The 26,613-nt window shown below is 33.4% G+C and overlaps 1 long non-coding RNA gene across 1 annotated transcript in view; it reads left to right on the top strand.

The window, feature by feature from the left end:
• The window catches only part of LOC140447774 (uncharacterized), a 495,584-nt gene extending 471,962 nt beyond the window's left edge, over positions 1–23,622 (top strand). Inside the window, exon 3 of the long non-coding RNA XR_011951634.1 lies at positions 23,604–23,622. This is a non-coding gene — a long non-coding RNA (uncharacterized lncRNA). The remainder of the gene's footprint in view (positions 1–23,603) is intronic.
• Positions 23,623–26,613: the final 2,991 nt, after the last annotated feature.

Genomic DNA, 26,613 nt, shown 5'->3' with positions numbered 1-26,613 from the left:
TGCATTTTTCTATAAGATTTTTTATTACCAGTAGGTGATCGTTTGTTCCATAGCCTTTTCTAAAACCCGCCTGTTCTATGGGCTGATAAAATTCCAATTTATTTTCTAGTCGTTTCGTAATTATTTTTGTAAATAGTTTATAAATATGTGAAAGTAGACTTATGGGCCTGTAATTCCTGAGGTCGGTAGCATATCCTTTTTTATGAAGTATGATAATTTCTGCGTTATACCACTGGGTTGGTGTTATTGCTTCCTGCAAACATCTAGTGAATAGTTTGGCAAGGACCTGTCATAATCTTTTTCCAGCCACCTTCAAGGCATCTGCCACTATTTCATCGCCTCCGGGGGACTTAGTGTTTTTCATTTCTTGCACTGACCTTCGAACTTCATTGGGTGTTACGTCCGGTAAAATTTCAGATCCCTGATTGATTATATCGTTGGTAATGATCCACTCCGGTTACATTGCTGTTCTTTGTATAGTTGTCTATAAAAACTCTCTATCGTATTCATAATTTGAATTCTATCCTCAATGATTTGCCCCTGTTCATTTCTTAATTTGTGGACGTTTTTTCTTGCAATGGACATGCTCTGTCTGAGTACTTTCAAGCTTTTGTTTTCTTCTATTACTCTAGTTATTTCCATCGTATTGTATCGTCTCAGATCTTTTCTAACTTCCTTTTTAATTTTCTTATTCAAAATTCTTAGTTCATTTTGGTTATGATCCTGATTTTATCTAAGTTTTCTTCTTTCCTCTAGAAGATGTTTTGTGTTGTGGCTTAATTTTTTGTTATTATTTTCAGGACGAGGACAGTATTTCTTTTCAGCTTCTTTCAACATTTGGGTAATATTATTGTTCATTTCATTGATGCTGATATTCTCTAAGTCGTGTGTATCCAAACTAGTCTTAATATTTTCTTCGTAAAGTGTTATATCTTCTGGGCACAGCCACCTTCTACTTTTCTTTTTAAGGATCTTTTGTTCTTTCAACTTCAGTGTTAAAAGTGGTTTTTGTCTAACTAGTCTATGGTCGCTCCCTGTTGAAAATTTATTCAATACTGTTACATCCTGAACAATATCTTTCCGATTTGATATTATGAAATCAATCTCATTTTTTGTTCTTTGGTTCGGACTCTTCCATGTCCACTTACGTTGGGGTTTCTTTCCGAAGAATGAGTTCATCACAAAGAGATTTTCCTGATGTAAGAAGTCAAGAAGCCTGTTACCTCTCTCATTTCTCTCACCAAATCCAAAGTTCCCCATAGCAGATTCTGCATCATCTTGTTTGAATCCCAATTTGGCGTTAAAATCTCCAATTATCAATGTGTAATGTGTTTTTGAAGTTTGTATAGCTGCTCCGATATCTTCATAAAATTGATCAACTTCCTCATCCGGGTGACTCGTAGTTGGTGCGTAAGCCTGTATAATTTTAAGTTTGTATCTTGGGTTTAATTTAAAAATAGGATAAATGACTCTGGTACATATACTTTTTATTGTGATTATGTTTGGTACCCATTTTTTATGGATTAAAAATCCCACTCCTCCAACAGATGAATCTTCGTTTCCTCTGAAATGGAACATATTTCCAGACTTAAGTATTATTTGATCTTCTTTTCGACGCCTAACTTCACTTATACCGATTATATCCCATTTTATGTGTTGTAGTTCATTCTCCAGTTCTATCATTGATGCTTCTGTTGATAAAGTTTGTACATTGTAGGCACATATATGCATTTGTCGTTTGTTTTGGTTGCCTGATCTCTTCCGGTGATTCTTAGCACCCTCTGCTCCAACACTATTCTGACCGCCACCTTGGTCAGGGAAATTGGAACCGCCGGGGACTGAGGGCCGTACACTTGATGTATCCATCATGAGGGGAAATTTGGCCTTGAAACGCCGCGCTGGCCAAGCGTGTTGGCGAGTTTTATAAGAAGCTCCTAAGAATACAATGATGCAATTCTTTTAAGGCCTTTTCAATTATCTTGGGATGGGTGATTTCCGTAAATCTAAATTTAGATGAGAAAGTAGCTTCTATTGTAGATTCTAATCTCTCCAGTAGTAGTTTTTCATAGAATCTGGAAGTAATGTTAAACAAAGACGTAAGCAACGAATAATATAAAAACATACAAAAATGTCAGTATGCACATAAATTTAATACATACCTAAATAAATATGTAGTTTTCTTTGAACTAAAAGCATTAGCATCATAATTACTACATTCGTTATTTTACAAAGAGAATATAATTAGCTCTACTGTTTCTTCCAAAATAATTCTTACCCCTGTTATGAAATGCCTTACAGCTTCTTGAGAATTGGCAGATCCAATTATTGATACCGACTATTTACGTAGCTGACGAACAACTTCAAGTCAAAACGTGGCAATTTTTCTCGCGACAAATGCTTTATTTAAGCGTTTTTTTAACCTTAAGAAGGTATTCATTGAATTTTGACAGGCGGCGATGGGGGAAATCTTTTTTAGACATCCAATGTCATGGAAAAGGACACCCAGGCATCTTCCAGTCCAGTATGACACTGGGCCAGCAGACCCCATGGTAGTGCCGAATCAACCCTGTTTCAGCTAAAACCTTAACCATTCCAGAGTAGTGATCTTACCACCCAATAAAAATCTAAAATCCATTTATTAACCGTCACCTTAATAGAAGAATAACTATATTATAATAAGGGAAACTTACAACTAACCATACCTATTACCTTAGATCAAAAAAAAGTTTAAAAGAACTTTTTTTCTTTTTCTTTTAATAAGTAGTTCTTAAAAAGAGGTTTTTAAGAACTGCCTATTACCAAAATAAAACAAGGCCCTAAATTAATTTTGATACTAATTGATTCTAGGCTCTCAAAAAGAAAACAAAACAAGATTTCAGATCCCTGGTTCAATTTTCTTCTCTGTCCTCCTGCTCCTTCTTCTTCATTACCCCAGAGATCAGACAATGCACTTCTCTTCATTCTCTCTCTCCGCTCATCATTAGGTTTACAATGTTTCCTCAGCCGAGGCAGATTTCTTCTTCTTTTTGTAGTGCCTATAGAAAAGCTTTGTGGTTGTTGTGTTGAACCAAGTACGTAGATTTTTCCGCCAGGAAATTCTTCGCCTTTCTGGTCCTCGTCGGAGGCAGATTTGCTTATTTTATTTGTGAAGGTGCCAAAAGTACCATGTTTGGTCAGAAACTGCGTCAGGAAGTTGTCCAGTTTTCTGAACTTCCATTTCCACCACGGCCTCAGATCGGGAATAAGCTCCTTCGTCCACCTTGATATTCCGCTATTATTCACCCATTCCCTCTGCCACTACTCTATCGTTCTCTCTATCTATTCTCTATCTCTTCTTCTAACAAGACAATCGATATTACCGCTCTAATAACATAGAGAGCCTCATTTGAGATCGTCTTGTAGGCGCTAGATACCCTGAAAAGGATTGGTCTTTGCGAAGTCTCCACAAGGGGACAGCGTAGGTCACCATCAACTGGAAAACTCAATTAAGAACCCTATTTTTCCGGCTACCTTTAAAACATACTATCTACAAAATACCTACAAAATAAGCATACATTTTGAGAACGATTTCCGAAGTGGAAATTAAAGCGTCAATAAACTTACTTTAACCTTTAATTGTGACTTATTCCCATTTAAATAGTAGTTACTTAAAAATGCCACAAGAAAATAGCTTCAGACCAATATTAAAGTTTGTATTTTAAGAACGATTTCAAAAGTGGAAATTGAAACGTCAATAAACTTATTTTAACCTTCAAGTGTGGCTTATTCCCAATAAAATAGTATCTACTTTAAAATGCCTCATGAAAATCGCTTCAACACAACAGTAGCAACGCCCTCTGTTATCGAACCGCCAAACTAATTGAACAGCCTAATATATCTTTATATGCACTAATTGTCTATTTCAAGTAATACCATTATTTATACCAAGTTTATTTTTGATTTAGCACATCACAAACCATATAAATTAGTAAAAATTATTAAAAAAGCTTTTAAAAATTTTTTTGCATACCTGTTAATCAAACGAAAATCATTTTTTAATTTAGGTGTTTCTTTATTATAATATATTATTATTTAAAAAAGTAAATAGAATCACTGCAAAATTTGAGACGGGAAAATTTCAAATAATTTTGAAATTATTGGTCACTGTTTGATCGATTACGTTGGTGATTATTAGCTGTGTCATAAAAACTGTGCTATGAACAATTTTTAAACAGAGTATATTTCTATACGAACGCCTCGCTAAGGTTGTTCCGTTTAATAACATCATTACGTGTAAATTATTTCAAGATTTCACCAATAATGAAATCAAAAGGGTGGCTTTCAGTGTATATCTGGTCAGGAAACAGGAAAAAATGTGAAAACTACAGAGGAATTAGTATAATATCGTCGGTAGGTAGACTTTACGGGAAAATTATTAAAGAAAAACTAGAAACTGAAATAATAGGAAAAATTGGAGAAGACCAAGCAGGGTTCACAGTAGGAAAATCATGCCTAGATCATACGTACACATTAGAACAACTGATAGAGAAGAAAATGGCAAAAGGTAGACCGGTCCATCTGGCCTTTGTTGATCTAAAGAAAGCATATGACTCAATACCTAGAGTCAAATTATGGGAAGCAATGAATGATCTCGGAATCCGACAAACACTAATAAAAGCAGTTAAAGCACTATACAAAGAAAACAAAGTAGCTATTAAATGTGGAAATAAAGCCTACAATCCATTTAAGACGACAAAAGGACTTCTACAAGGCTGTGCTACGTCCCCTACTCTGTTTAAAATATTCTTGGAAAAGACACTCAAACCATGGAGGAGAAAGTGCGAAGGAATGGGCATACCAGTAAGAGACGAATACCTATACACCTTAAGTTTTGCCGACGATCAAGTAGTCATCGCACAAGATGAAGAAGATCTCAGCTTTATGCTCAGAAAACTAGAAGAAGAATATAAAAACAACGGAATGGAAATAAACTTAGAGAAAACCGAATACCTAACAACAGAAAACAAGGATATGAGAAACCTAGAGATAGACGAGGGAAGACAAATAAATGGAACAGATAAATTCAAGTATTTAGGAACCATAATATCGAACCAGGGAACAACAGAAGAAGATATAAACAACAGACTGAGACAAACAAGAAACTGTATAAGACAACTAAACTCAGTGTTGTGGGATAAGAACATTACGATAAAGACAAAAAAGAGAATATATAACACCCTGACAAGAAGTATCCTGACATATGGGTCCGAAAACTGGACAATAAACAAGAGAAATAGAGGTAGAATAAGAGCAGTAGAAATGGAGTTCCTGAGGAGAAGCTGTAGACTTACAAAAAGAGACAGAATTGAAAACGCAGAGATGAAGCGGAGAATGGGAGTGCAATCAGACATAATCGACTATATAGAGGAGAAGAGACTATCCTGGTACGGCTACGTCAGAAGAGCGGACAGAGGACGCTGGATAAACAAAATCACAGAATGGAGCCCGATTGGAAGAAGAAAGAGAGGAAGACCCCGAAGGTCATTCAGAGATGAAATCGACGAGGCTATGGAGAAAAGAACCCTGCGAGATGGAGACTGGATGACAGGGAAAATTGGAGAAAACGGTTGAGTGAAGGAAGACAGTGAAAACTGTGGAAATCCTTAGTAGTAGTATCTTTCAGTTGGTTAGGTTGTATCCTCGAAAATATTCTCGGCCAGAGAATTTTCGGCGAGAATTTTCTTTATTTACAAAAACCGAAACAAAATGAAAACTAGGTAGATATGGGTCAAATTATTATAATTTAAAAAATATGTATTATTGCCAATTCACCTAGTATATTTTTTACCCACTAGCTAGGATGTTTACAGTGTCCGTATTTATTGTTTTGATGCTATATCAACGTACAAATATTTAGAATGGATCGAAATAAAGCAAAATTTACTACAAACCCTAAAAGTAATATTTTTGGAATTACTTTAAAATTAAAAGTATACAAGGTAAAACAATGTACTTTTGCAAATTTTGTGATAGTCAATACGTAAAAAATGCCACAAGAATGACAAAACATATAGTAAAATGTGTTAAATGCCCGGTGGAATCGAGACCATTATTTGAAAAGGATCAAAAGAAAAGTTCATCAACTGCTTTTCAGATAACACAATTAGGTTCGTCCAATGAAGGTAAGTGAAAAATATATAAAATAATTAAAGGAATTATAGGTGGTTTCTTACGGCTATATAAAATAAAAATCGCAACTAAAAACAAATTTAAATTTTTTTGTTGAGGGGTTTGGCAGTTAATAGGGCGTCTCCATAACAATGCCGATATTCTTTCTAGGCGACCCTGTTTGGAACGACAATGCCAGTACTGTAAAAGACTTGAAGATAAAGAGAACATAACTGAAGAAGTAAGTCTCCAGGTAACCACAGTTATACAGGAAGAAGATAATGATCAGACTTCCCTGGAAAACCTTAAAAAGAGTCAAAAGAAAGATAATGACTTAAAAGTCATACGAGAATGGCTTAAAAATGGAGTAAGACCTATTTGGCAGGAAATAACCAAATACAGTGGAACTATAAAAGCGTGCTGGGCTCAATGAGAATCTCTGTATCTTTCCAATGGTCTATTATATCGGAAGTGGGAAAATCCCGATGGAGTACGTATAGTTCAACAAGTGGTACTGCCGAAATCACACATTAAAAGTGTGTTGCAAGAGCAAGTCATAGCAGCCTTTCTGGAGGACATTTTGGAGTCAAAAGAACACTGGCCGAGATGTAGAAGATTGGTGTAGGAAATGTGATTTATGTAATGGTAAAAAAGGCCCTAGAATAAGAAGTCGTGGTAAAATGGCACAATATCTTTCCGGAGAGCCTTTTGAATGACTTGCAGTGGATATTCTTGGTCCACTTCCGATGACAGAGAGAGGGAACAAGTACTTAATGGTAGCAATGGATTATTTTTCAAAATGGCCTGAAATTGTACCCCTTCCTAATCAAGAAGCGACTACAGAAGCAGAAGCATTTATAACACACGTCGTATCAAGACATGGAGTTCCTTTAGAGTTACATTCTAATCAAGGACGAAATTTTAAATCAGAATTATGGCAAGAATTAATGGAAATCTTGGGTATTAAGAAAACTCGCACTACGCCTCTCCATCCTCAATCAGACGGAATGATCGAAAGACATAATAGAACTGTTTGTCAATACCTTTCAATGTTTGTCTCTGATAATAATCAAAAAGATTGGGATAGTTTAATTCCTCTATTCCTGTTAGCCTGTAGAAGTTCCCAACATAAAGCAACTGGTTATTCTCCATCAATGATGATCACCGGAAGAGAAATGAAGCTTTCTCAAGATCTTATTTTCGGAAGATTGCCTCCCTGCGAAAAAGAACGTTCATCCCCGACCTACATTGAAAATTTGAAAGAAAAATTAGAAAAAGTCTACGAATTTGCTCGTAAAAGTTTGAAGCTTCAAAGTGATAAAGCCAAGGCCAGGCTCTGGTACAACTTTCGCAAGAGGTAACCCAGTATGGTTATACACTCCCACACGTAAGAAAGGACTTTGTCCGAAACTTCAACGAAACTGGGAAGGCCCGTATACCGTCCTGCAGAAAATAAATGATCTAATCTATCGCATCCAGTTTTCAGCTAGAAGTAAACCCAAGGTAGTTCATATCGAGAGACTAGCTCCATACCATGAAACTGATCCACCCCGTTGGCTTCAATCGATCCCCGATAGTCCAGTTATTCGAGACGAATAACTATAAAGGAGAAAGCAGTGTTACGAAAGATTTATCCCACATAGGAAAAGTCCATTGACGAAAAAGAAGAAGTAGTTCGAGAACATTCAAGATGACATCGAAAATTCTTAAAAATGTCTAGTGAAGTTTGGAACATCAGAAATATATAATTATATGGTTGTCAGTTAGTTAAAAAGTATTGTAATATTGTTGGTGTTGAATAAAGTTAAGTATCAAGAAGTGTTTCGGAGTTCGAATCCTACCGCCGGCAAGAACAACTAGACATTTTAAAAAATGTCTATAGGCCCCAGGTCGACTCATCCTGAATAAAATGAGTACCTTGGGTAAAACCAGGGGTAATAATAGGCGGTTGAAGCGTAGCACTGGCCATGTTACCTTCCTTGTATACCGTAGGCCCTAGATATAGCAGACTACCCTGCTATACTCCCAAAGCCGCGAAGCGGTATAAAACGGGAGACTATTATTATTATTATCAAGAAGTGTAATAATATTTTTAGTGAACTTTTTTTTGTAATCTTTCTATGTCCATTCATTTATACAGGGTATTGCTTAAAGTGGGATAAACTAAAAATACTATTTTTTATATGGGACACCATTATATTATTTTATTTTCATATTTTACATAAAATTCAAAGATTGAGGTAAGATTATTTTGTAATTAACTAGACCTTGAACGACTTGTTGTTCTATAGGGTGTTCCAAAAGTAGGTAAATATAACAAATAACCCTATAAAACGTACAATATTCTAGATTGAAGCGTAGATTTTATAATCTATTTTATAAAACGGATGTCCGGATGTTGTTGATTAAAACATGTATTTTTTAAACTGTTGATTAAAAAATGTATTTTTTGTTTAGAGATAAGCAATGCGATGACATCGACACTAAGAGTACTGTTAGTGTCTCTAGCTCCATATCCACATAGTCCACGGTGCGTAGTTTTGTTGTCTTATTATCTAAAGAGGACCAAGAAAATTTAGATCAGCTTTTCGATAGAGCTATTTATGCAACAGGGACGCCATTTGCAATTGTCGAAAATAAACACTGGAAATTGGTTTTCAAACAATTAAGACCTTTTAAAATGCCAACACGGTATTTACTTTCAAACAAGTTGCTAGATGCAGAGCATGAAAATGTCGAAGCATATATGAAAGTGAAGATTTCTGAATCTACTGTTCTTGGATTGCAGCTAGATGAATGTAGTAACCGAACGAATGAGCCAATACTCAACTTTATTATCACCACTCCATCTCCTGTTTTTTATAAAACTTTGTCTATAGAAACTAATCGACATACAGCAGAATATATGTCTGAAAAATTATGTGAAGTTTTAGAAGAAATAGGACCCCAAAAATTTCAAGCTTTAGTGACTGATCATGCTAGTGCCATGGTTAAGACCTGGGACCTAGTTTATGAGAAGTACAAACATATATCTGTTTATTCATGTATTGCTCACATCTTAAATTGGTTGATTGGAGACATCTCTAAAACAAAAATAATGGCTTCTTTGGAAGAAAAAATTAAAGCCATCATTAAAAAAATCAAGAACTCTCATATTTTGTCAGCCACTTTTAAAAGAAATCAGCTAGAAAAAAGTGAAACAAAGGTAGTACTTATTTTAAAACTGCCAGTTAAAACTCGTTCATTGGAGATCAATTATTTATAGTTTAAAGAGTCTTCTTGATACAAAGTATGCTTTAAAGGTTTTGGGGGTTTATGAACGTGTTGAAGATGTTCTCAGTAAACGAGTTGTAAAGTTGATTTTGGATGAGGACGTATTTTGGGTAAGGATATCAAAATTATCATCTCATAAATCCTATTGTTGACTATATTTCTAAATTAGAGTCAGCCTCGACTAAGTCAGATAAGTACGTCAGGTAACTTAGTGTTTTTTTAACTTAGAAAATCATATGGACAAAGAATTATCTCCAAGTCCATTATGGAAACAAGAAGAAAAAGTAATAAAAATGTCTCTAAAAGGAACAGAATAGCAATACATTCAATTCATTTGGCAGCGAATATATTGGATCTTAAGTTTAACGGTGTTCATTTAAGCAGAGAAGAACAAGTTGAGGGAATTGAGTTTATAGATAATTTAGCCACTTTAAAATATGATTATGACTCGGCTGAAATAATGGCAGATTTGGCACTTTATCGGTCTGAGGAGGGATTTTTTGAAAAACTTTATGTTGTAAAACCAATTGAAAAACTGGACCCAATCATATGGTGGAAAGGTACATGTTTCGGAACAAAATTAACTAAAATAGCATTGGATATATTAAGCATGCCTTCATACAGTGCAGCGACTGAAGGAGGTTTCAGTATTTATGGTTTTATCCACTCCTCTAAAAGAAACTCGCTTACTGCAGAACGGACTAAGGTAACTTTTATTGCTCACAATTTAAAATTGTTAGACGTAGACCAATCCATGACTGAAAACAAAATCCCACAACTTTTCATCAGCACAGTGAAATGCAGAATGTAGATGACCGAATGGACTAATGATAGAAATAGATTTTGAATCTGAAGCCTCATCTTTTTCAGGTTATATCATCACATCCATTATTTCTTGTTAGGAAAAAATTTTTTTATAAAATAAATTTCATATTTCTGTTGTTTTGGTATTTTTTTTATATATTAAGAACACTGTTGTTTCGTCTCATAATTTTGTATATAATTTCATGATTCCTTATACCCCATTTCATCTTTAACAATATCCCTAATCTTATCATGGGGTTCATTCTTAGAAAATTCTCCATATCGAGAATATTCTCAAGAATATTCTCGATATGTAGATTCCGATTTTTATTCTCGAGAGTTTTCCAACACTAGTTGTGCTGAATGTCTGATTGCAAAAATATTGGACTTTTTGACTTCTAGAGAGAATATTTAAGTTATTTGGTAAAAATATTTCAGCATATTCTTCGGATTAGAAAAACTTCTAATAAATCATAATTCTAACTCTTATTTTTTGAATATTATATAAAATTTACATTATTTTATTAACAATATCTAGAACAGTAACAAAATTTTATATTTCCATATATCATATGTAAATATTATGCAAATCACCTAAAGCGTTGAATTATTTGCTAACAAATATTGTTTTAATATATTTCCATTTAGTAATTTTTCTCACATTATTCAAAAGAAATATCCGGCTACCTAAACTAAAAAACGAGTTATTGTATCTGCCTATAAATAGCATGTAGTTCTAGATTTATTTTTTATTGGCCATTAAGTAAAAACATGATAATTTATTCGTAACACAATAAATAATTAGTTTTTTTTTCTAAATCGATTAATCCATATGAAAATGAATAAGTTTTAAAATAACATCGAAAGAACTTTGATAGAAGAATCAATACGAAAGAGTACCTATTTAAAATATATCATATGGAAAAACGAAGAATTATCCAAAGTAGTGACATTGATTAAAAACTATTACACAGTACCTAGTGTACAGTACTGTAGTTTTTAATCAATGGTAGAGATTTCGCGCTAACCGTAAAATACCTCACTACTTAATATAACCTGCCACTAATCTGTATAATTTATAATAAAGGATCACACCTCAAAAATGATTATTTAAAATTAGGTAAAAGAAATAAGAATAAAAGTTACTCACAATCAATTTATTCTACCACCAACGACCGGTTTCGCATACTATAGTTTGCTATGCATCTTCAGATCAACGGTACATGGTAAACTAAATATCGAAAATAATAATAACCCGCATTAGGCTGCTCTATGGTACAAAATGTATAGCAATTATGCCAATATTATATGTGTGCAATTTATTAAGTGTGAATTCCAATTGATTAGATAAAAAATTCATGAAAAAGATTTAAGTGAAAATTAAATAATTTTACTTACATGCAGATACAAGTATTGTCTTTACTTACTAATTAACTCGATTTTAAATTAGTACAGGTGATTCGAAGTTTGACATTAACTCAAATCAAGTCTATAAGTGGCCCCCTCATGGGAGAGGCGATTTCCCCAGAGACGCCACTGGGTGATTTAAACTTTTTATGTGTTAGTGATAATAGTGAAATACGTATTAATGAATCCAGTTTAACAGAAAATTTTGATGATTCGACTGCGAAAAATGCGAATAAAACCAGTGACTGTACTACAATCTAGCCAGAACCAGAGACTCTAACAGCACAAAAAGCAGTAGCGTAAAAATGTTTCAACGTCAAATCAGATAAGTAGAATTTTAATAATGGTTATGTTTACATAGAAAAAACAAACAATGAAAATAAAGGCCATTTGCATCCCTTAACGGCCGCGCATATTTTGCATAAAAAGTTAAATATTCCTAATATTATTAAAATTAAAGGCATTGAAAAAAACAGAATTAACGTTTTGTTAAGGTTAATTTCTAATGCAAATAATTTGGTTAAAAATTTAAAGTTAAAAAATGAAAATTTGGTAGCTTATATTCCTAATCATCTACTAGAAATTAAAGGTCTAATCAGAGATGTTGATACCCAATACGATGAAAATTATTTGTTAGATAACAGTGAATCTCCCTCCCTATATTAGGTTTCAAACGAACTTTTAGAAGGATTGACACGGAAGGAAAAACTAACTACATATGTACCGAAAAGGACTGTAATAGTCATCTTTGAGGGAAATATTTTACCTAGCTAAATTGCAATAAATAGTGTTTTTTTCTGTGGAAACCTATATTGGCAAAGTCACGCAGTGTGTAATCACGCGCAGAAACCAAAACATATCATCAAATAACACATCACAACCCTCCTCAAGTCACTATAACATAGCGAAAAAACGACTACCTCACAGTCCCCAGTCCCCACATAATGCATCTATGTTTCCTTTTAATTTTGGGCCACTAAACCCCTTCCTGCTAATTTAAACATCCCTAGTTGTCAAAATAAACCAGATCAGACAGTTTTAGAACCACTTACTTCCAATTATATTTTTAATTTAATCACAAATATTTAAGCTGTAGATGATATAAAAATAATAAGTCAAGATAGTATTTACCATGGAATAAAAACGATTTTGGAGGACATCATCAATAAATAACATCTTTACAGAATTTAAATCATTAAAAATTTTGCAATGGAACGCTCGATCCGTTGTTTCAAATAAAAACAGTTTAGTTCATTTTTTAACAACTGAAAATATTGACATTGCCTTATTAAGTGAAACTCGGTTCAAACCCAATTAGAATTATATATTATTTAAAGGTTATAATGTAATTCGCCAAGATAGGTACGACGGGTACGCAGGTGTTGCAATCTTAATTAAAACAACCATACAAACAATTTTGTCAAATAAATATTAGAAACAATTTAACGATGAAATTTTAGTCTGCGGTGCTATCGTTAAAATTAATACAACAGAATTAAGTTTTGTATATATATAGATATATATATATATATATATATATATATATATATATATATATATATCACCAAATTGTTAGTAGTGTTGAGGATCTTGTAATTATGAATAATGGAGAACCTACATATCTTCCTAGATATGGTACGCTTGATACTTCCCTCCGCACAGCTAATAGCTAATTAAATTACCTGGTCAGTTTTATCTGACACTTTAGCCTCCAATCATTTTGCTATAACTATGCATTTTTCAATAACCAACACATCGCAGGAAACAATTTATCCAAAAAGCAATTGGAATATCAAAAATGCCAATTGGTCCCTGTATACATCCTTAATTGATAACATGTTTTCCAATAAAATTAACTCCCTTAATACTTATGAAAATAATAACGTTCTAATAGATTGCATTAATGATGCTGCTATTAAATCTAGTCCTCAATACAAAATTTTTAAATCCAAAAATCGATCCCCTCCGCTTTGGTGGGACCCAGAATGTGATCTGATAATTAATAACAGAAAAGAAGCATTAGCAGTTTATAAAAGTTCACCAGGCCTTGATAATTATCTAAAATGTCAGAAAATTACTGCTCATACTAAAGCAGCTAAAACAAAAAGCCAAAGCTAGTTGGATCAAAGGGTGTTCTAATTTAAGCAAAAATACTTCTTCTAAAGAAATATGGTCACAAGCTAACAAAATGGACCGAAAATTACATAATAGTACAAAACCCTTCAATGATACTTTATTAGACGACTTCTTTAATAGAGTATCTCCTCCATGGGTTTAACATTCGCCTACACAACCTACACAAAGATCATGTAAAATACCCCATGTTAATCAACCTACCAAAGGTTGCAAAAAACCATCTTTTACATATCTTCAATGATATCATCCAAAATAACATAGTTATCGTTTCCTTCAAAAATATCGTCGTTCCTATCCTTAAACCCAGAAAGGATCCAAATTTTGTGATACCAACCCTAGAAAGGCTTATAAAATTTAGATTAGATTGTTGGATACAAAAAGAGAATGTTCTCCCAGTAAACCAATTTGACTACAAAAAAAGTTTTGAAACTCTAGACGCTTTAACAACATTTGTTGTAGATGTACAGAATAACTTAACTAGGAATAACTATTTAACAGCCCTATTCTTGGATATTAACGAAGCATATAAATCAGTTTGTTTGTCAATTTTGAAATTCAAAATTGTAAATTTCTTTCATTTGCCAATTGCTTTCGTTAACACAATTATCGGTTTCTATACAGACAGGGTAATCTACGTCAGAGACCATAATAACAAACTAAGAAGACCTCGACACAACTATCACGGCATACCACAAGTCTCGGTATTATCGCCAATTTTATTTAATATGTACACCTCTGACAAACATAATATGCAAATAAACAACATTCAAAATAATACAATGTGCAGATGACTTTTGTGACTATACAGAAAGTAAGAAATATGAAAACGGTATGCAAAACCTAAGCAGAGTATGTAGTTCTCTTTTCCCATGGTACTTAGAGAACGGCTTAAATTTATCAATTGCCAAATCTTTACAAGACACAACCTTTCTCTAAATAAAAATATACTTCTTAATAATCAATATTTTACATTTAAAAACCATGTCAAATATCTGGGCCTTATCCTGGATAAAAAATTGACTTGGAAACAACACATACAATATATGCTGTATAGATGCAACAAAGGTAGTAATTTTCTTAGACAACTAGAGTGTGGTGGGGCTGCGATGTTAAAACATTCTTATTATTTTACAGAGCTTATATACGATCCATTCTAGATTATGGTGCTACTCTCTATGGTTCTGCGTCTAGAAATCTTCTAATAAAAATTGACACTTTTCAAAATTCTGCCTTAAGGGTCTGTTTAGATGGTATGAGATCTACCCCTGTACAACCACTACATGTTGAAGCTTCTGAGCCTCCTCTTGCGATTAGAAGAAATTTATTAAGCGAAAAATGGGTACTCAAAGCCCACTCAACAAATCCCAAATTATTTTCCAGTATACGTCAACTTAACGAATCAGATCTCACTCACAAATATTGGATTAAAAAGCCATCTCTACCTTTGTGCACTGCTTTACAGAACAATTCTATTTTTTCAAAGAATTTGGCCAAAGTGGACAAAAATTTAGACTTCTTTGCTCTCTTCCATAAAACTGAAGTTATAATACCCACATACAGTATCAACAACAAAATGAGCGACAATATTCTGAGATCTGTTTTGAACTGTTATAGTGATGACACAGTTATATACACAGATGCATCTAAATCAATAGAAGGGACTGGCTGTGCCTATTTTCTACCCTCATGAGGTTCTGAATTTAAGTACAAACTTTCCAATGAGTTTTCAATTTTCTCGGCGGAATCATTGGCCATACTTGAAGCTTTGAAATATGTTAAAAACTCGTACATTAAAAAATCGTTAAGTCTTTCAGACTGTCTTTCAGTTCTACAGAACATAAAAAACACTTTTTTGCCCAAAACATTTAGTAATCCTTATATTTTTTTAATAAAGGATCATTGAAGTACTTAGCAGAACAGACTCTGGCTTTAATGTAAAATTTATTTGGGTTAAGCACATATTGGATTTAAAGATAATGAACGTGTAGATTACTTAGCTAAAACCAGTATAATATCAGGCACTTTATTGTCATATTCTTTATGTGTATCAGATGCCATTACGACTTTAAAAAAAACCAGCTATCGACATGGTGAGATCAATGGAATCTTTACTGCTTTACAAACCATACAAGATACACCACTTTACAACCAGTTATTCCACAAACTACTTGGTTTAAGAATTTCAAATTTCCATGTAAATCATAATTCGGTTTCGCTAGGTAGAAATCGTTTGATTTCTCTTTTTGTTCCACGTAAATATATAACCACCATAAATAGACTACGCTTTGAAGATGCGTGCTATCCAAGTCATTCATATAAATTAAATGTGATTGAAGATGACAATTGCAAACATTGCGGAAAACTGGGTGACTTGAAATGCTGTCTCTCTAAAAAAAATTAATCGAATTTAATATGTATGCACCATTCAATATCCAGTCGCTACTGGCTTCAGGTTCACAACAAATATATAATATAATTATAGATTTCTTGTCAGACTCATGCACGGTTCTATAGAATTTGTACGCGAGAATGGAATTTTTCATAATCGTGTGGAAATTTAGATTTGTATCCTTTGTTTACCCTAACTGTTATAACATCTTATCCGTGGTCCAGTTTTGTTTGTCTACTAAGAATATCTTGATGGGTACCTAGACGAGAAGCAAGTGACCCTGTAAGTTTCCTTGTCGTATATTCTTCTATTAATTATCCGTTAGTTTTCTATTAGGGAAAGGGTTGTGCATTTGTCTGATTGGAGAATCTATTGCAACTGACTAAATGACTAATGTCTATGCAATTACAAAAAAAAAGATTATTTAATTACCAATTTTCATTTAATTATCTTTTCACAATTTTTTATTTAATTAATTAGAATTAATAAATAACAATAAATTGCACACATATAATATTGGCATAATTGCTATATATATTTTGTACCGGACAGCACCCTTATACGCGTTATTATATTTTCGGTATTTACTTTACCACGTACCGTTGACCTGAGGATGTATAGCAAATCATAATATGCGAAAGCGGTCGATGGTGGTAGAAAAATTATATTTAATTTCATTATTAAAATTTGACTTTGGCCTTTTAAGTGACGGTAGTTTGACAATTCTCAAAGCAATAAGAAAATAAATATTTCGTGTATGAAAAAACCAATGTAATAAAGTGCTGTACCGTGCTAAGGTGATCTGGATTATGAAAAAATATTTTTTTCTTCAAATGTCAAATAATGATGACATTACTTATCTAACTTGATTCTATCAAAGTTTGATGTCTCCACCGGCAGCAGTTTTTTTCCCATTTTTTTTTACGATGGAGGGAAAAATGTTGTCATGGCAACAATATGAAACAAGTCACAAAGCAACAATACAAATGTCATTAACAACAATTAAACATCATTTTTATTTATAGTAATATTAAAAGTACAATTAGTTAATGAGGCATTTTCAAAATTGAAACCGTGCAAAAATGTTCCCGACTCTTGATACGCATTGGTAATTGTTGATGATACTGATGGTCAAGAACAACTTTCAGCAATCATTCCCGATGTTGGCGAATCATGAGGGTTTAAAATTTTTTGAGCATTATTGTTCTTATTTCTTATTGAATCCTCTATATATCCTTCGGCAACCGTGCTTGATTTTCAGCCCCCATGTCGTTTGAGGCATTCTAGATTTCCGCCTCCATCAATTAAAAGTGTTGCTGAAGTTCGTCGTAAAGAGTGACCCGTGTATGCGCTTGCATCGTTTAAATTTAAATAACTAGCTACTTTTTGGGCTACTGCGCTGATCGAATGTATTACCATAACGCTTCGGTAACACTTTCCATTTTGGTACTTGATAAAAAATCGGTTTTCTGTGAAATTTTCAGGCCGCAGTGATGCATACTTTTTATACAGTTTAATGTAGTTTTGACCAATTATCGTAAAAGATCTAATTTGTCGTGTTTTACTTTCTGGGATTTTGATAATTATTACATTTTCTTTATCCTCAATGTCCACAGTCTTGATTTTTACCATTTCTTCGCATCGACAGGCGCCGGTAACCCCAATTAACAAAACAATCTGAAATATTTTTATAATTTAGTAGAGTGTACTACATGCTTTGCAATATAATTTTTTTTACCTTTAATCCTAAATACAACTTATGTGGCGCTTCAAACAAAAATTTATCAAACTCGTCTTTAGTGAAAACTTTAGACTTCTTTGCAGTATACCCTTCGCTTGTTTTTTTCAGAAAGGCACCTAAATTTAAAAATTTGCTTATATCCACATTTTTTCTAATAACTAACTCGGATTTTATCATAGAGTATCGTGACCACATTGTATTATTTTCATGTTCCATTATATTAAAATATGCCAGTAAAACGTTTTCGGTAACTTGCCGTACTCCTCTTGTATCGCACCACTCTTGGAAGTGCTTGTACGCTAACCGATACTTTACTCCGGACTTGGAGTAGCCCCAAACGTGCTACTGCATCATTAGCCGCGAACTCAAATTCGTTTAGGTTTTCCATTTCCGCACTAAATTTGCACTTGCGGTCGCAACAACAATAAGCTGTCTTTAATAATTGCAAACAACTGTCAAACAACTGTAACCAGGGAGACACAAATCCCACCGACGACTTAATTATTTTAATTTCTAACATCTAGACGACTTTGATAGTTGTCACAGTTAATTTCGAGTAAAAATAGCGTATGAATTGTACTATTTATGGTTGAAAATTGCTACGTTTGAAGAAAAAATAGTGTACTTTATTCGGCAAAGAAGCGACTTTTCTTGACTTGCACTCTATTACATGCTTCTCCGCTTTATAAAGTAATATACTATTAATATCCAGTACACAATAAGCTCAAAGGATCCGTTGCTTATACTGGTAGAATATGGGCGGCGTCGTTCTTAGCGGTGAGTAACACAAGAAAGAATATATATATATATATATATATATATATATATATATATATATATATATATATATATATATATATATATATATATAGACAGAATGACGGTATTAGATTTTTGTTTTGATACAGTGCAGCAACAACCGCTGATACGTATTTGGACCTTCTTAGGTCTCTTCAGAACGGTATAGTCAGTGCTCTGAGAGCATATCACACATATAGCAGAATAACCAAATAACACGTATCATCTAAAGTAATCAAATAATTGGGCAAATATATTAATAATGTATTAAATATTTCACAAAATAATCAAATAAGATGGTCAGATACGGAATCACATAAAGCAGTTAATTATCATATCAATAACATAGATAAATATCCTAGCAAATAAAATAGTTATTATCATAGCAAATGATATAGTTGATTATCATAACAATTGTATCAAGTATCATATTTATAAAATAATCAAATAAACATCAGATAAAGTTAAGTAATCAATATGCTATTGTCCTCAAGGAGAAGTCTTATCTCCTTTACTGTGGTCTATAGTAGTTGGACTATAGTTTTTGGTTATAGAGCATAGAAATAAGCATGATAGTAATATTGCTGATCACATATAAAATGTCTGAGACCTATTGTCCAAAAAACAACTTTCAATAAATCCTAATGAAACAACAACTGTTTTGGTCTGTATCGTTTTAACTGACAAGAACCACGTGTTCAAGTCGAGCAAAGAAACATGTTGCTCTTTAAGTATTAAAATTGTATCCAATGTCATCGACCTAGAGTCATCTTAGAATTTAAATTTAGAACAATGTAAAACCATATATTGATGTCATAGCTACAGTCTGTCCCAAACCCTTCTTTCAGTGCGTCACTAATTTTGACGTCATATAGGATTTTAAGAATGTCGAGAATTATTGCATGCCATTTTAGTTAAATCTGACAGTTGAAGGATCGTAATAGGCTGAAAATATGGAGTAAAAACTTTAAGAATTCAAATTCTTTTTTAATTTACATATTAGAGGTCCCGTCCTGTATAAAAATTTTTATTGTGCATTATGTTGGAACGACAGTTTGTCATAATTCCTATTCTATACACTCCAAGGAAAGTGCTTAATTAGCTAACATTTATTTATGTATTTATTATTATTTATTACAAACACTATGGCTAAAATGTATAATATTTAAACTACTAATATGAATATTTTTTAGAATAATTTAAAACTTACTTCACGAACGGCAGAAACTGGTAATAAATATTTCCCAGCCTCTTTTTCTAATTGAAAATAATTTAATAATTTTAATATTAGTCTTTGTTCATTCTCTGTATATCTCGGCATATTTAAAATATTTTTATGACAATAAATACAAAATTAAATTTTCACTGTAAAATGTCTAAAAATACTATCCTGGAATAACAATTATCATTTTATCAGTTGACATTGTCAAAGTACTGTCACTATCGAGACCATCTACGTCAAATTATATTTATGCGCATCATTGATTGGATATCTATTTAGCGTATTCTGAACTCCGACCAATTATATATCCGCAAGTAGAATTCGCTTTAATATGCAAATACCCGTAAACGAAATATAATTTTCTAAGTTCTATGTATAATAATCACAGACTCACGTTTTTTTCTGTCACTTCTAGCTTAATGCGTTAGAGAGAATTCGATAAACTATGACGCACTGAAAGAAGGGTTTGGGATGAACTATACAATTTTAGTGTTAGCTTCAATTTTAAAGAAGGCACTGAAGATGATCTGATCTATATCGAAAACGTCACGTTATGCTACTGTATAAATTTTGACGACACAAAGTTTTAATATGTTTTATACCTAAATACAAATGTGAAATGTTTTAATTCTGTATTAGTTTTTTTAATAATTGTTTTATTCACAAATATGACTAAATTAACAATTTAATCTCGATTGGAATGAAACAAACCTATCATTCTCAGAATTGGTTAAGCATATCGGAGTTAACCCTGATAAGAAATTTATGTGGGATGCTCACCTTGAAAATATCACCACTACAGCAATAAGGGCTCTTTAAATGTACCGGATTTTTTATTGGATCTAAGGTGTCTTTAAATATACTGTCTCAACATACGGTTTAAAATATAAAACAATATTTTGGTCATATATAACGGTTGTCAGATCCATGGTTACTTATGCTGCGCTGGTGTTGGTGTGTTGGAACAACACAACGTGACAAAAGGCAATAATAGAATAAATTAAATCAGAGGCGCAATATAATCGTGTCTAAGATGTAAGGAGAATTGCTCTAGAAAATGCCTTTAGGCTTACTGGGACTCAGAATCTAAAACCCGGCTAACCTAAAACCTAACACAAGATATGCCATTACATTTTATTCTGATGAATAAAAAACACAAGAGCAGGTAGAACTAGACGGAACTGGCCCTAAGACTAGACTGTTAATAGCCTAAGGAAATACTCCTATAATATTTGAAATAGAAATGATATCAATCGATTTTTTGTTATCATTAGGGCCTGAAATAATGCAATTCAGCCAAATATTTACTTTCTCAAATGGTTACGCTGCACTGAAGGCTTTAAAGTCTACAACTTATAAGTCAACAACAACTTGAAACTGCAAACTGTGCATTAGGCGACTATGGGCGCAAAGGAGAGACTGATAGTCAATACTCAGAAAATACAAATCGTCAACTTCACTAAAAAAACAGCACTACAAGGCCCAAAACCACCGGTGCTGGGAAGAACAGAGATTTCATTTGCCAAAGAAACAAAATACCTTGGGGTATATTTTGATCATAGGCTTACATGGAATACTCACATTCTAAAAACCACACAGAAAGCTCTATGTTCCTGAGCAGCTGTAGAAGAATGTGCGGTAAGAATTGAGGACTTAACCCCAAAATGACTCTATAGTTATACACAAGGGTTATTTGACCCATGATAACCTATGGCTCGGTGACGTGGTGGACAAAGACACAGCAAGTGGAAGCAATAAGGCTGATAGGTAATACACAAAGGCTAGCATGCTTGTGTATCACGGGGGCCTTAAAAACAACTCCTACTGCATCGTTGGAAGTCCTGTTGAATCTACCACCACTTCATATCTTTATACAGGGCGAAGCCAGATCAGTGATGCACAGATTAATCCGTAGTCAGCGACATATAAGCCAGATGCATGGTACTGACAACAAAAAGCTAATCGAGGAGTTAAAAACCGATATTCTGATGGGGAAACCTATCGATGCAACAGTTACAAAATATAGCTTTAACAATAAGTTAACAATTAAGATACCAGGCAGGGAAGACTAGAATAAAGGTGTACCCATACAAGCTGCTGCTACCTGGTACACGGATGGCTCAAAAACATCGGAGGCTGTGGGAGCCGGCATAGTAGGGACATATCAAGGGATACATTTCCCGGTAAGTCTATTTAAGGAGGTGACAGTTTTCCAGGCGGAATTAACTGCAATCCATCACTGCGTGAAAGAAATAGAAAGGCAGGAAAGAACGTTCTGTTCAGTTGCCATCTTCACAGATAGTCAGGCAGCGCTTAAGGCACCCAATTCTGTAGAGGTCAATTCTAAGCTAGTATGGGATTGCGTGTGTGTGCCCTAAATAAACTAGGAGACCGTAGCAAGGTTACGGTAGCCTGGGTACCGGGGCACGAGGGTCATAAGGGCAATGAAAAAGCAGATAAAATGGCCAAACAAGGCTCATCATTGCCATTCATTGGACCGGAAACCTTCTGCGGAGTTGCAAAATCAGTAATAAGAACGGCTACAAGGAAGTGGGTAGCTCACAAATCTCTGGAATGGTGGAGGAATTCACCAGGACAAATACAGGCTAAACAATTCATTAGAGAACATTTGCCAAAATTTACGGCAGACCTAATAAGCAAAGACAGGAAAACAGTCAAGGCCATAGTAGGTCTTCTAACATGGCACTGTAAGCTGAATAGGCACTTGAAGCTGATGGAATTATCAGATAATGACCTATGCAGATTCTGTCACTTCGAAAAAGAAACAGTACAGCATTTTATATCAGTGTTACAGTCTGGCAAATGTGCGATTCTTTGCATTAGGAGAAAAAAATCCACCGGCAAATAGCTACATGGAAGATACAGTCTCGAAGCTACTAGACTTTAAAAAAAGGGTCAGGCTAGAGAATGTTATCTAGGACTAGAGGACCACAATAGATCTAAAAAGGTCGCAGTGGAATAGGCCGAAAGTTTACCTCTCTTGGAAACAACCAAATATGTCGTTTTAGAGCTACACAGCAAATATTCGTTAACGGCATAAATACCTGGAACAGGTCTTCTGTTCGTTCGTTATAGTCTTAACGGCTAACAAATATCTCTCTTATCTTCTTAACCGAATAATAGGTATACCTTTATAATAAATTGGTAGCTAACCGTAATCGTGATGACCCAAAAATGTGTCGTGTCAGCGTGCTGTCCCTTGGAATAATCAAAGACTATTGACGAGACGATTATTCTAAACTATCACAATTTTATTCTAGGCTTCACAAATATTTAGTGTTGGTTATAAATCCGCTGGAAGCAGATTGCTTATGAATTTTGTTCTTTTTATTACTTTGTTACTATAGTAGCACAAGAGATTATGCAATCTTAGACCCATTGGACAGGGGAAAAGCGAAAAATCGAAAAAGAAAGAATAGAAAAAGACTCTTTAAGAACAAGACAAAGATATGAGAAACATAGAAATTTTTTTTATATTTCATATAAAAAATTGTTATATAAATATAAATGACCACAACTAACATGTTTGTTTTTTGTTTACTGTTCGGTCAAGTTTAAGATTTTAGTTTTAGCAAACCCTTCCTTTAGACTTTAATTTTTAACCATAAAAATATAATTTGGTTTCTGCAGTTAATTATATATTTTAATTGAATTTTTTCTTTTAGATTAAACTTCAATAAACCGATGGTGAGTACTTTTCATTCTATAAAATTTACTATAATACTTGAAGAATAAATATTACTAGCAATTTTACATGTCAAGAATTATAAGTAAAAAACCGTCAAATTCAACTGTACCTACACGTACGTAAGATTTTGAAAGAAGTTTTGGTTAATAAGTTAAATCCTAACAGGTAAGTTGCCTCGACTCTGAGGTTCTTGTATCTCGTTCTATACTGCTGCTTTAAACCATCCTCATATTTCTATTTCATAAGTGTATCAAATACACACTTCTATTGTTCATTCAATAGTGGAAGATTTGTTTGAATTAATTCTTTCAAAGTGTTGAGATCATACAGTTTTTCTCGGTTAACTCTTGGTTAAAAGCATTATGCATTGGACGATTGGGCGCGGCCAGACCCAATTGAAATATTAGTTTGTTTGGCATCATCAAGCACATGTCCTCAATTGAAATCAATACTTCATTGTAAATTTCTTGTTTGCTTATTTGTATATTTGGATTTTACCTTCTAATCCGTATTTGATACAAAATATCATCAATGCATAATTCTCAATCGCCACAATGTCGCCGATAAAAAATGTGGTAAGTAAATAAATAAATATGACAGTTTCAGTACTATTTTGATGTTGTATTAGTAAAGTTGTTATTGTTAATTCAAGCGTTCATTCTTAAAATCATATAATAATGAATGCTGGTGCTACTTCTAGAAAGAGCAATAAGCAAAAGGAAAGACAGAAAAAAAGAAATGCTGGAGAAGAGTACTATACAAAGAAAAATAATAAAAAAGTTTCTACCAAGCAGCCTCCTGAAATTAAGGTTAGTCGAATATTGTTTTTATTTTTGGGCAGTAGTTATTCTCAAATTTTGTTTTAGATATTGTGCAAATGCAACTTAAAGTGTAAAGAGAAACAGTATGGACAAAAATTGAGGCTTTTTCACGAATTTTATGGTTTGAATGATAATGTACGGCAAAATACGTATGCTATGAATTTTATCCAAGTGTGTGTTATCAAGAGGAGAAGGTATGGAAATTATGAGAGACCAGAAGAGAGCAAGAGATAGGTTACGCTTTCGTTCACATTGCCCAACGCAGAAGGCAACATTTTACAGGTATGTAGGAAGACATTTTGCGCGGTGTTTGGAATAACTTTAAGACAAATTGAAACATTAGCTAAGTTAACAAAAAAGGAGATTCAGTTTATAAGGAAAAGAGAAGTAATAAACTGCAGTTTAGAAAGTTTATGCCGGAAGATAGAACATTGGTTATCGAGCACATAAACAAATTTCCCAGAGACGTGAGACATTACGAACGTTTAAAAAACGAGAAACAGTATCTGAGCTCCGATCTCAATATAAATAGACTTTACTTGGCGTTTAAGGAAGCTCATGCTGATTCAGCAGTAAGCTATCATTTTTTCTTTCAAATTTTCAAAAAGAATTTTCCCAATGTAAGCTTTCGTAAGTCTAGAACGGATACCTGTGCTACCTGTGATTTACTGCTCATGCAAACAAAATATCCCACACAGACAGATGCTCAATTTAAGTTAGAACGTCATCACCAAAAAGCTGAAGCAGCTGCAGAAGCAATGAGAAAATACCATCAGAATTGTCAGCAACCCAGGACTTACACCTTGACAGTTTCTATGGATCTACAACAGGTCTTCTCATTGCCAACTTTAACTCATAGTCAAATGTATTATCTGCGACAGTTTTCCAACTACAACCTTTTTGTTCACCTAGGGGACAATAACACTGGCTTCATGTTTTTTTTGGCATGAGGGTATAACAGGACGTGGAAGGAATGAAATTGCGTCGTGTGTGTTTAAACCATTCACTAATATACGGACACAGAAATGAAAAGTAACAATTTGGAGCGACAACTGTGCCAGACAAAATAAAAATAAAATGTTATTGTTTTTATGGATATATTTAGTGTTCAAGGTGTATTTCGATGAGATAAATCACAAGTATCTAGTATCAGGTCATTCATTTATGAGTTGCGACAGGGATTTCGCCCAAATAGAAAAGCGAAAAAAGCAAGAGAAATGTGAGGTACATATGGATTTGGTAAGAATGATGACAATATCTGTAAAGAAAACACCATTTCTTGTTACATTAATAAACCGTGAGGACTTCTTCGATTTTAAAGTTGCTTCTGAAAGTTCAATCAGTACATCCAAGATTCAAATATCAAAAGGTCAATGTATCAACATTAACCGACAAAATCCGGGATAAGTTAAAATACGAGAAATTCTGAATGAATTGCAAACTTGTAAATCAACAAAGGTTTTAAAGAGAAATGTTACAATTAAAACTATTGCAGAAATGACTCTTCCTAACTGGACCTGCTAGAGTAGAATTTCTGAAGAAAAAAAAAAAACGGGAGTGGCAGTCCAGTGGGACTGCCGGTAGAAGTTATACTTCTATACACGCGTTCGTCGTTACAAATTTATATGGGAGTCAATCTGCACAATCATTACATATGTAATGCTATAGGTAAGAGAGAGCAGAAAGAGAAAAAGAATTAGGTATACAGGTATAAGGTGCATCGTTTGCTGTATATAAACATTTGACCTGTAATAAGAGTATAGTAAGTAAATAAAGGATTGAATCAATATTTTGATTAAAATATATACATATTTTTATTTTCATATACCTATGTGTAAAAGGAATTAAATTAAAAAAAATTTTTTACACGTACTCTGTAGTGAAATTCATTGTTTATTTTGTTATTAATATAAAAATACAATACAATACACTGTAACATAATTCAAAATAATAATAGTATAACTTCAAAAACCAACAACTCGGATTATGTTGTAAAGTTTCATGTTATTTTAAAATTTAGCATTTTTGCGTATATTACATATATTTAATAAAATGAACGTGGGATTCGAACTCACATACACCAGCGTATGAACCAAACACGTAAAACATTTGCCAATCAGACATGACACAAACGTATTTTAAAATTGACAGTTCTCGGTCTTACAG

This window comes from Diabrotica undecimpunctata, chromosome 8 (genome assembly GCF_040954645.1).
Source record: "Diabrotica undecimpunctata isolate CICGRU chromosome 8, icDiaUnde3, whole genome shotgun sequence".
Lineage (NCBI taxonomy): Eukaryota > Metazoa > Arthropoda > Insecta > Coleoptera > Chrysomelidae > Diabrotica > Diabrotica undecimpunctata.
This window is presented reverse-complemented; position numbering and strand designations above follow the sequence as displayed.